The 11,537-nt window shown below is 51.2% G+C and overlaps 1 long non-coding RNA gene across 1 annotated transcript; it reads right to left on the bottom strand.

Moving 5' to 3' along the window:
- Positions 1–7,671: 7,671 nt before the first annotated feature.
- LOC136791472 (uncharacterized) lies at positions 7,672–10,891 on the bottom strand. Its single transcript, XR_010833649.1, has 4 exons — positions 9,615–10,891; positions 8,884–9,152; positions 8,695–8,754; positions 7,672–8,251 (listed from the first exon to the last, which is right to left on the bottom strand). It is a non-coding gene; the product is annotated as an uncharacterized lncRNA (long non-coding RNA).
- Between the last annotated feature and the right edge of the window lie 646 nt (positions 10,892–11,537).

Here is an 11,537-nt window from a genome sequence, read left to right as displayed (position 1 = left end):
CCAACGCAGGCTCCTATACTGTACAACCAGCTCTGAACCCCCCCACTCCCCAGACACAGGCACCAAGCCCCCGCAAAGGCAGGCCCCGAGGGTGCACAAGCAGCTCCAAACCTCCCCCCCCCCAAACCAGGCTTCCAGTGTACGAGCAGCTCCCAACCCCCCCCCAACGCAGGCTCCTACACTACAACCAGCTCTGAACCCCCCCACTCACCAGACGCAGGCACCAAGCCCCCGCAGAGGCAGGCCCCAAGGGTGTGCAAGCAGCTTCCAACCCCTCCCCCCCCGAGGCAAGCCCCAAAGCCCCATAGAGGGAAGCCCCTAGCGTGTACAAGCAACTCCCCACCCTCCCCAGAGGCACGCCCCAAAGGTGTAAAAACAGCCCCAACCCCCCAAGACCCAGACCCCTACAGCGTAGAAGCAGCTCCCAACCCCACCCCCAAGGCACATGCCCCAACCCCCCCCCCCCCCAAGGCAGGCCCTAACAGTGTACAAGCAGCTCCCAACCCCCCCCAGATGCAAGTCCCAAAGGTGTACAAGCAGCTCCCACCCCCCCCCAGATGCAAGTCCCAAAGGTGTACAAGCAGCTCCCAACCCCGCCCCAGATGCAAGCCCCAAAGGTGCACAAGCAGCTCCAAACCTTCCCCCCCAACCCAGGCGTCCAGTGTACGAGCAGCTCTCAACCCCCCCCCCAACTCAGGCTCCTATACTGTACAACCAGCTCTGAACCCCCCCACTCCCCAGACACAGGCACCAAGCCCCCGCAGAGGCAGGCCCCAAGGGTGTGCAAGCAGCTCCCAACCACCCCCCGCCCAGAGGCAGGCCCCAAAGCCCCATACAGGGAAGCCCCTAGCGTGTACAAGCATCTCACAACCCCTCCCAGCTGCAGGCCCCAGAAGTGTACAAGCAGCTCCCAACTCCCCAAACGTGGGCACCTACAGTGGACAAGCACCTCTCAACCAGCCCCAGCTGCAGACCCCAAAGCTGTACAAGCAGCTACAAACCCTGCCCAAGGCAGGACCCTGCAGTGAACAAGCAGCTCCCAACCCCCCCCCAGATACAAGTCCCAAAGGCGTACAAGCAGCTCCCAACCCCCCCCAGATGCAAGTCCCAAAGGCGTACAAGCAGCTCCCAACCCCCCCCAGATGCAAGCCCCAAAGGTGTACAAGCAGCTCCCAACCCCCCCCAGATGCAAGCCCCAAAGGTGTACAAGCAGCTCCACACACCCCCCAAGACACAGGCCCCAAAAGCCTAAACATATGCCAAGCAAGTACTAATGCAGGTGCCAAACGCTACAGACAGGCCCAAAAGCACAGGCACGAGCCCCAGATGCTCGAGGCCGAGACGTAACTTGGCTTTCTGAATTACTGGAAAGCGGCTTTCATTCTCAGCGAGGTGTGCGCAGGCTAGACAGGATGGGGCTCCAGGCACCTCTTCACCTGTGGAAACACACTGCCATCAGGCACTGCCATGCCAGACAAGCTTTTTCTGTTAAAACACCCTTCTCAGATGCCCCGCGGCATTCAAGTGACCTGCTTTGCTCCGATTCTAAAGACTAGTGTCACAGCCCACCTTGCCTGTGGCACCCGATCAACAGAAGAGAAAGCAACCATACCGTTTGGAAACCGTCACTGCACGTGCCGCTCCTTGATGCTCTGTAACCTCTTCTCAAATCCTCAGCCACTTCTGTGTAGAGCCTGCCATGACACCTGCAAAGCAAGATGGATACCCTTCGCAGTCACCTTGCGCAACTCGGCCATTCTGCTCCACTGCTCCACTCACGACCAGCCTGCCCTTCTCGTGCTGCTCTTCAGAGTGCAGCTTGGCCCCTCTGAGTCTGTGCAAGGCACCTGCGAAAAAAAAAGAAAAAGAAAAGCATAGGCCGCGGCAGCATCCAAAGCCGCAGCACAGCTAGGACAGGTACTCTCACCTGCTCCCTTACTCTGCCCCCTCACCTGCCCTCGAGGCAGATGCTTCCATCTGCTCTCTTAAGCCAGCTACAACACCTCTGGAATATAAACAGGACTTTAACTGTATTTTGTGTAGTTAAGTAACTGCAGTGACAACCGCACCCCTAAAATAACTGCTGCATCTGTTCATCGCTCACCTTGCCAAAACCAGCTCTGGTCGTGAAGTCCCAGGTTGTACGCTGTGTTTCAGCTTTAACAAATGAAAACAGTCAGAAGATAATCATTCAGCTGCCAGCATTAGCACCCATCCCTCAACAACACAAGGGACCCCATGGCTAATTTTATCATTTCAAAACAGCAGCCCCCTTACCTCAGCACCTGGAAAGTAGATCAAGCCAGTCACCGGGTTGCCTACCGAGTCCTTGACAGTTCCAAAAGGAGCTCTTTCCTGTGACCAGTTCCTCCTAAGGTTTACCCCTCTACTGGGGAGGGGAACGAAATACATACAAAAAATCAAAACCCCACATCTGCGAGCTTTCAAGATTCAATGACAGACCTCTCCTCTAGCACTATTCAAGCACTATGCAAACAGCTGCTCGCAAGCAGCTCAAGTCTCCCCCTCCACATTAGCCAAACACCACGGAGATGACTCTGTGCCAGCTGCCCTTCAGTACGTGCCCAGAGGCAGACCGGATGTCTTTGCCAAAACAGTCCGGACGATGTATTAGTACACCGCCACGTTAGCTACCATCACTAACTGCCAGGCAGGACAGCTCCAGGCCAAACACACACACACAGGCACGCTACAAACATTACAAACAAAACACAGAACACAAGGCGCAAAAAAAAAAGAGGACTCCCAGAGGGAAGCCCTACAGCAAGTCAGAACAGGTGCTCTGCAGCAGACCCAAGGAGAGACTCAAATGTCACGACATGCGACTGGAAGCAACTGCCAGAACTGGGATGATGGAGGCATAAAAAGCCTGCCTTCAAGACAAGTGACCAGAAGGATGGGGAGTGCAAACCCCAGAAGAAATCTCTTAGGAAATGAATTCCCAAGCAAGAGCTCCTGATGCGACCCAGATGACTTCTGCAAGAGCGAGGATGGAAACAGATGCCATCTGAAACCGAATATGATTCACAAGACCTGAAACACATCTGCGCTTTAAGCTGCGACTGCAAGACAAGAAGTGCTCAGATCAGACCCATGATGACAAAACAAGCATTTAGGACCTTTGGTGTGGCTAACAAGTTGCCCATCTAATCCGTCCAGTGGAAAAAGGCAATGAGGATATCAAGACCTGAGGAGCACGTAACATGATGATCACATCAAGAAACATTTGATACAAAGACCCGAGGAGTGCATGACACAGAACACACCCTGCAGAGGCAGCACTACAAGACAAATAAACAGATGGGAACTGTCCTGCCTGGCACATACACTCACGCTACAAAATACCCCCTGCTCCTTCTATTAGCCTGATGACCCAGCCTCAAGCAGCCTGAAGGTGACCCAGCCTGAACCACCCTCACAGTGGCACCAAGTATATTCAGCCGGCTGGCTCCATGCTGCTCCGGCTCCCAGCTCCCATCAGCCACACCACATATGCAAATACCAGGTGCCCCTCAACTTAGCTCTCAGATTGCTGGATGGTAAATTCCCTCCACCTCAAGAAATGCACAGGCACTGAGAGACATCTTAGTCCATGGCCAGGCTTATCATCATCTGCAAAAACAGCGTACCAGCATTCACTAGCACACCGGCCCTGATGCCCACCTCCTCCGCAATACTGACTACCACTGAAGCAACATACGGTTGTGCTCACCCGTTCCTCTCTGAGTCCAAGCTCCAACAGTAGAGCCAGTATCACCCACACCACCTGGGAAAACAAAGGGATAAAATGATCGTTGTGTTCTCAAGTAATCACCCACCACACTGCTCCTCTATCCCACCCAGCCTCACCTCAGACCCTCAGCAGATTCTGAGGAAGGCCTGCTGCAGCACCTGCTAAAACAGGGGAAACACTTCAAGGACTTGCCTTAGGGGGACCTTGCTTAGGGACACTGACTGGGCTGACGACCCTCTCGCCTTTCCTCAGCACTCCACAAAGTGGGGATTCACCTATCCAAGGCTGCAGGAAGCACCCACAAAAGAAAAAAAAGAAAAGGCAGATCCTCAGGCACCTCACAGGCACAGCCTACCTGCTGCAATACCTCTCTTTCACTAGCTCTTTTTCTTCAGCTGCTCACATGCTCCAACTCGGCCGGGCCGGCACCACAGACTGGTGGTGCTTTCCACACTGCTGGAAAGCAGGCTTTATCCTCAAGGCACGTGCAGGCTAGATGAGATGGGGCTCCAGGCACCTCTTCACCTGTGGAAACACACTGCCATCAGACACCGCCACGCCAGACAAACTTTTCCTGTTAAAACACCCTTCTCAGATGCCCTGCGGCATTCAAGTGACCTGCTTTGCTCCACTTCTAAAGACTGATGTCACAGCCCACCTTGCCTGTGGCACCTGACCAACAGAAGAGAAAGCAACCGCAGCGCTTGGAAACCATCCCTGCACGTGCTGCTCCTTGTCACTCTCCGGCCTCATCTCAAATCCTCAGCCACTTCTGTGGAGAGCCTGCCATGGCACCTGCAAAGCAAGACAGACCTTTCATAGTCACCTCGTGCTACTTGGCCATTCCGCTCCAACCCAGCTCATGACAAGCCCCCCTACTTAAGCAGCTCTTCAGAATGCAGTTTGCTCCTTTGAGCCTGTGCGAGACACCTGTGAAAGAGGAAGAAAAGCATAGGCTAAGGCAGCATCCAAAGCCGCAGCACAGCTAGGACAGTTACTCTCATCTGCTGCCTTACCTCTACCCGCTTACCTACCCCGAGGCAGATGCTTCCATCTACCCTCTTAAGCCAGCTACAACAACTCTAAAACAGAAAAGAGGGGTCACTTAGAGTGACAGTGAGAACCGCAACCCAACTATAACTGCTCCGTTTGTTCATCGCTCACCTTGCCAGAGGCAGCTCTGGGTACAACGTCCCAGGTTGTACGCTGTGTTTCAGCTTTAACAAACGAAAACATAGAAGGTAATCATTCAGCTGCCAGCATTAGCACCCATCCCTCAACAACACAAGGGACCCCATGGCTAATTTTATCATTTCAAAACAGCAGACAACTTGCCTCGGCACCCCAGAAGTAGATCAAGACAGTCACTGAGCTGCTGAACGAGAGCTTGACAGCTCCAGAAGGAGCTCTTTCCTTTGACCGGTTCCTCCTAAGGTTTATCTAGGACTGGAGAAAAATAAAAACACTCCACATCTGCGAGCTTTCAAGATTCAATGACAGACCTCTCCTCTAGCACTACTCAAGCACTATGCAAACAGCTGCTCGCAAGCAGCTCAAGTCTCCCCCTCCACATTTGCCAAACACCACGGAGATGACTCTGTGCCAGCTGCCCTTCAGTACGTGCCCAGAGGCAGACCGGATGTCTTTGCCAAAACAGTCCGGACAATGTATTAGTACACCGCCACGTTAGTTACCATCACTAACTGCCAGGCAGGACAGCTCCAGGCCAAACACACACACGCACAGGCACGCTACAAACATTACGAACAAAACACAGAACACAAGGCGCAAAAAAAAAGAGGACTCCCAGAGGGAAGCCCTACAGCAAGTCAGAACAGGTGCTCTGCAGCAGACCCAAGGAGAGACTCAAATGTCACTACATGCGACTGGAAGCAACTGCCAGAACTGGGATGATGGAGGCATAAAAAGCCTACCTTCAAGGCAAGAGACCAGAAGGATGGGGAGTGCAAACCCCAGAAGAAAAATGCTTCGGAAATGAACTCCCAAGACAGAGCTCCTGATGAAGCCCACATGACTTCTGCAAGAGCGAGGATGGAAACAGATGCCATCTGAAACCGAATATGATGCACAAGACCTGAAACACATCTGCGCTTCAGGCTGTGACTGCAAGACAAGAAGTGCTCAGATCAGCCCTACGATGATGAAACAAGCATTACAAACATGAAACAAGCATAGGACCTTTGGCGTGGCTAACAAGTTGCCCATCTAATCCGTCCAGTGGAAAAAGGCAATGAGGATATCAAGACCTGAGGAGCGCGTAACACATGATGATCACATCAAGAAACATTCGATACAAAAAAATTACACGCACAGAAGAAATGATCTCTTTAGGCTCCCACTGCAAGACAAGAAATGCTCAGCTGCCAATTGAGCATCAGCATTATTCCAGTGAGGTCAAGTGTTCGACACCCTCAGGAAGGCTTCCCCAGGGCCTGCCAAGCACCAGGAGCAACAGCACAGCACAGACAACACAGAACACAGACACCAAGCTGGAACTGCCCTGCCTGGCACGTGCTCAAGCCGTACCTGACAGAATCTCACGCCTCCACACACTGTCTGACCGTGATCAATCCTAAAAGGCCCCATCCACAGCAATGACTTAAAAGCACAGACCCTCGCCCTATGTGTGCATTCAAAACCCGAAAGCAAACATAGCACTTGCCCCACAACTTAGCTTGGGAATGACGGGAGGCAGGTTCCATCCTCATCAAGGAACACGAAGGCTAGCCAGGACATTGCTTCCGGCACGAGGCTCCTCTTCACCTGCAGAAATAAAGTGCCATCAGGCACTGGCACACCAGCCAAACTTCTTCTAGTGAAACACCCACCTCAAAAACAAAACAGTAGTCCACTGACCTGCTCTGCTACTGAAGTCAGATAGACCAACTCGAGACAACTGCCCGCCTTCCCCTGCCAACCACCCCCAAACACACAGTATTTGCCCCTGGACTTAATTCTCAGGGGTCACAATCCATCCTCAAGGTGGACCACAGAGGCCAACTAGGATGTTCCCAGCATCTTCTTCGTCCCCGGAAAAGAGGAGTCACCCAGAGGTGGGACCAATAGACTACCAAACCAAAACCAATGCCCTTTTCCCAACTTTTCTCCACTCACCTTCCCGATCCAGGCTTAGCGCTTCCATTTACTGTGCTGAGCCAAGGTCACGTAGCTTAGACCAAGGAGAAAGAACAAACAAAAATGACAATCCACAAAACAGTCTATACCCACTCCTCTTCTTTCCTCCCCTACCCCAACAGCCAAGAAGCCCCAGACCCACGTTCCCCAACCCAGTACTACCGCTTCACTCACCTAACTTCCCAAGGAGATGCATCACGCTCCCAGCTCCTCTTGTGCTCCGAGCATCTCCAGCATTTCAGGAACTGGAACCGCTGACGCCTGGCGCGCCTCAGGAACGTGGCAGGAGATGTACTCTGCTGTCGCAAGGTGCTACCAAAGCCTGCATAACAGGCAAAGCAGACCAACACAATCCACTGACCAACTCAGGGCCCACACTGCCGTCCACTCACCCTCGTGCCTCATTTAAGTGTCCGTGCCTATGCCCTGGGCTACAAGAAACGAAAAGAGGAGGTCATATCCGTGATGGACACGCAAACAGTACAGCTCCTTGCAGAGGACTCAAACACAGAGACGAGAGCCAGGAAAAAAAAAACACACCCTCAGGTCCACAAATACCAAAAGGCCATGAATGCACAACAGCCCCAACAGGGGTAATCACAGACTTACCCTTTACAGACGAAAAAGGGGACCCTGCTCAGTCTCTTAGTAATACTACCGTGCTTATGCGGTCAAGGAACCGTACCCCACCATTTCCCAGAAACAAGTTAGCCGGCAACACCTCCTAAGCACACCTCTATTACGTGAATTCCAAGCACTTAAAATCTAGAAGGCTGCAATGTCTAAAGACCCTACAGCCACACAAACCACAGGCAAAAGCTCCTGTCCCTAACCTTGAAAAAGACCACCCCTTACATGCCTACTGCTGCTCTTTTCAGATGCATGCTTACACAGGGAGCTTCGATTATACTTATCTCCTAAACCCTGCTCCATCACTGCCACCAAGGTTATACTTTCATAATATTTGCCTTAATTCAGCAAAAATCATAAGGGACCCAGAACCACAAAGCAAACACACAAAGTACCATTGACATCCTATCCGTAAACATGCTATAACAATTACTCACCTGAAGAAGAGCTGCATGCAATACAGGCACCTATTACTAGATTGGTTTACTCTAACAGATCCTACTAGTTGTTACCTCACAAAGATGGGCGTACCGGTCTCTACTTGGAAACACATCAGTCCATAGACTCTTAACCACCTAAAGAAACCTGCAACTCACTGAAGGAAAAACAAAGCACTTACCCCAAAGTGCAGCCCAGGCAGAATGAGCTCTCTGATGGGATGCCTGTGACTCAATGACCACTAGGCCCTCCCTGGAACCCAAAGCCAATCACCTGGGAAAGGGGAGGGGCAAAACATAAGAAAGTAGAAAGAGGAGAAGCAGCAGCTGTGGTTTATTTTTTTTTGCTGCAGCTTTGAATATTGAAAGCTTTTCTCCTCTACAACTCCTGTCTCAGGAACCAAACAGCATTCCAGTGACCTGCTTTGCTCCTATTCTAAAGACTCTCACAGCCCACCTTGCCTGTGGCACCTGATAAGCAGAAGAGAAGGCAACCACAGCAATAAAAGCCACTGCACCCTCAGGACAGTTACTCTCATCCCCTCCTTTACCTCAGCTGTTTACCTACCCCACATGGCAGATGCTTCCACCCATTCTCTGAAGCCACCTAGAGCACCTCTAAAACAGAAACTGGAATTTTACTCTAATTGATGTAGTAAAGTAAGTGCAGCGACAACCGCACCCCAAAAATAACACCTACCTCTGTTCATCACTCACCAGAGTCACTCCAGAGGCAGCTCGGGTCGGGACGTCCTGTACTGCACACCGCGTTTCAGCCTGAACAAAGGAAAACACAGTCAGAAGACAAACATTCAGCTGACAGCATTAGCACCCATCCCTCAACAACATAAGTCACCCCATATTTAATGTTTTCGTTTCAAAACGGCAGTCCACTTGCCTCTGTACCTGCAAGTTAGATCCAAGCTCGAAAGGAACGGCCACCATCACCCATGCCACCTGGGAACACAGAAGGACAAAATGACCTCTGTGCTTGCAAGCCTCCACCTGCCACACTGCTCCTCTGTCCCAAACAGCCTCACCTCAGACCCTCAGAGGGAAACACCTGAATGTCTTCCCTTCGCTTCAGATAAGGGATGACCAGGCTGAAAAAACTCTCACCTTCCCTCACTGCTCCGTGACACGGGGATTTCCCTGTCCAAGACTTCATGAAGCCCCTGCAGAGACAAGAGAAAAGCACACCCTGAGGCACCTCACAGCCACAGCATACCTGCTGCAATACCTCTCTCTTCCCAGCTCCTTTACTTCAGCTGCTCACCAGCTCGAACTGAGATTCTTCGCTCACGGCGCTGCGGCAAACTCTGCCCGGGCCACACAACACACACTGCACAAGCTACGTTGTTTAAGACACACGAGCTGGAACGTTCCTGCCCAACAATCAGTGGCATCGCACAGGAAGGATGCCGCACGCTCCGAGAAACCAAACCTACCAGTCCTGAACAGCTCCCCTGCCAGACAATTCCCCACCTCCTCCTGCCAACCACGCTCAGCACACACACTATTTGGCTCTCAAAAGAAAAAAAAGTAATAACATACACACACAAAAAACAACTGAGCTCCACAAATGCCAAAAAGCCATGCACACACAGCAGCCCCAGCAGGGGTATTCACAGACTTACCCTTTACAGATGAAAAAGGTAACTCTGATATGACCCTGCTCAGTCTCTTGGAAATACTGTGCCTACGTGGTCAAGCCTCTTGTAGTGTGTAATCAAGCTCTTTTTAGTCCTCTGGAGAGTTACACAAGTGGCTTCATACGTCTAGAGATTCAAATGTAACCCAAAAACACAAGTGGATCCCACCATCCCAAAAACAAGTGAGCCAGCAACCTCTGCTAAATATCCCTCTAGTAAGTGATTTCCAAGCACTTAAAATCTAGAAATCCATAGACACCAACCTGCCCAAAGAACCCTGCAACTGACTGAAGGAAAAACAAAGCACTTACCCCAAAGAGCAGCCCAGGCACAATGAACTCTCCAGTGGCATACCTGGGGCTCATATACCATTTGGCCCCACCCAGCACCCAAACCCAATCACCTGGGAAAGGGGAGGGGCAAAGCACAAGAAAGTAGAAAGAGCACAAACAGCAGCAGCTGTGTTTTTTTTTTTTTTTTTTTAAATCTGGTTTAGCTCAACAGCATGCAGACTGCAGACAAGAGAACTGGGGTGATTCTAGAAGCAACAATACCCATGCTTTTGCTGCAGCTTTGAATATTGAAAGGACAATATGACCAAGCAAGTAACTGAAATTTTTTCAGCTGGAATTAGCTCAAACCTTTATTTATACAGAAAGAAAAATCTGGGAGCATAACAGATCACACGCCAAAACAAAAAAAAAATCAATTCCATGTAATAACATCACTCGCAGGAAAAATCACGTGCTTGAGCAGGCTATCTGAAAACCAAAAGGCTATGCTGATGGGTCAAAACACACTACAGGACAATGGAGCCTGGCCCTCTGCTGCACCAACTTAAAACTCATCCCTACACTCACCAAGGTGCAACCCCAGCCCAAACACAGACACACTATTTCAGCCTCAACACAGTTTTGGAAACTGCTGGAAAGCAGGCTTCATCCTCAGGCTCCACGGCATGGGGCTTCAGGCACCGCTTCACCTACTGAAGAAGACCACCATCAGGAGCTGCCACGCCAGACCACCTTTTTCCTCTGCAACACTTTTCTCAGGAACCAAACAGCATTCCAGTGACCTGCTTTGCTCCTATTCTAAAGACTCTCACAGCCCACCTTGCCTGTGGCACCTGATAAGCAGAAGAGAAAGCAACCACAGCAATAAAAGCCACTGCACCCTCAGGACAGTTACTCTCATCCCCTCCTTTACCTCAGCCTCTTACCTACCCCACATGGCAGATGCTTCCACCCATTCTCTGAAGCCACCTAGAGCACCTCTAAAACAGAAACTGGAATTTTACTCTAATTGATGTAGTAAAGTAAGTGCAGCGACAACCGCACCCCAAAAATAACACCTACCTCTGTTCATCACTCACCAGAGTCACTCCAGAGACAGCTCAGGTCGTGACGTCCTGTACTGCACACTGCGTTTCAGCCTGAACAAACGAAAACACAATCAGAAGACAAATATTCAGCTGACAGCATTAGCACCCATCCCTCAACAACATAAGTGTCCTGGTTCCAGTTAGGACAGAGTTAAGTAGCTCATAGTAGTTGGTAGGGTGCTATGTTTTGGATTAGGATGAGAAGAGCGCTGATAACATGCTGATGTTTTAATTGTTGCAGAGCAGTGTTTACACCAGGCCAAGGACTTTTCGGCTTCTCGCTCTGTCCTGCCAGCGAGCAGGCTGGGGGTGCAGCAGGAGCTGGGAGGGGACAGACCCAGAACAGCTGACCCAAACTGGCCAAAGGGGTATTCCATACCATCTGACGTCATGCTAAACAATATATAGGGGTGGCTGGCCGGAGTGGGGGGGCCGGCTGCTCGGGAATAGGCTGGGCATCGGTCAGCGGGTGGTGAGCAATTGCATTGTGCATCACTTGTTTTCTTACACATTATTATTGTTAATAC

The sequence above is a fragment of the Anser cygnoides genome, chromosome 9 (assembly GCF_040182565.1).
Source record: "Anser cygnoides isolate HZ-2024a breed goose chromosome 9, Taihu_goose_T2T_genome, whole genome shotgun sequence".
NCBI classification, from domain to species: Eukaryota; Metazoa; Chordata; class Aves; order Anseriformes; family Anatidae; genus Anser; species Anser cygnoides.
Note: the sequence above shows the minus strand (reverse complement) of the source record. Positions and strands in the feature narration are given on the sequence as shown.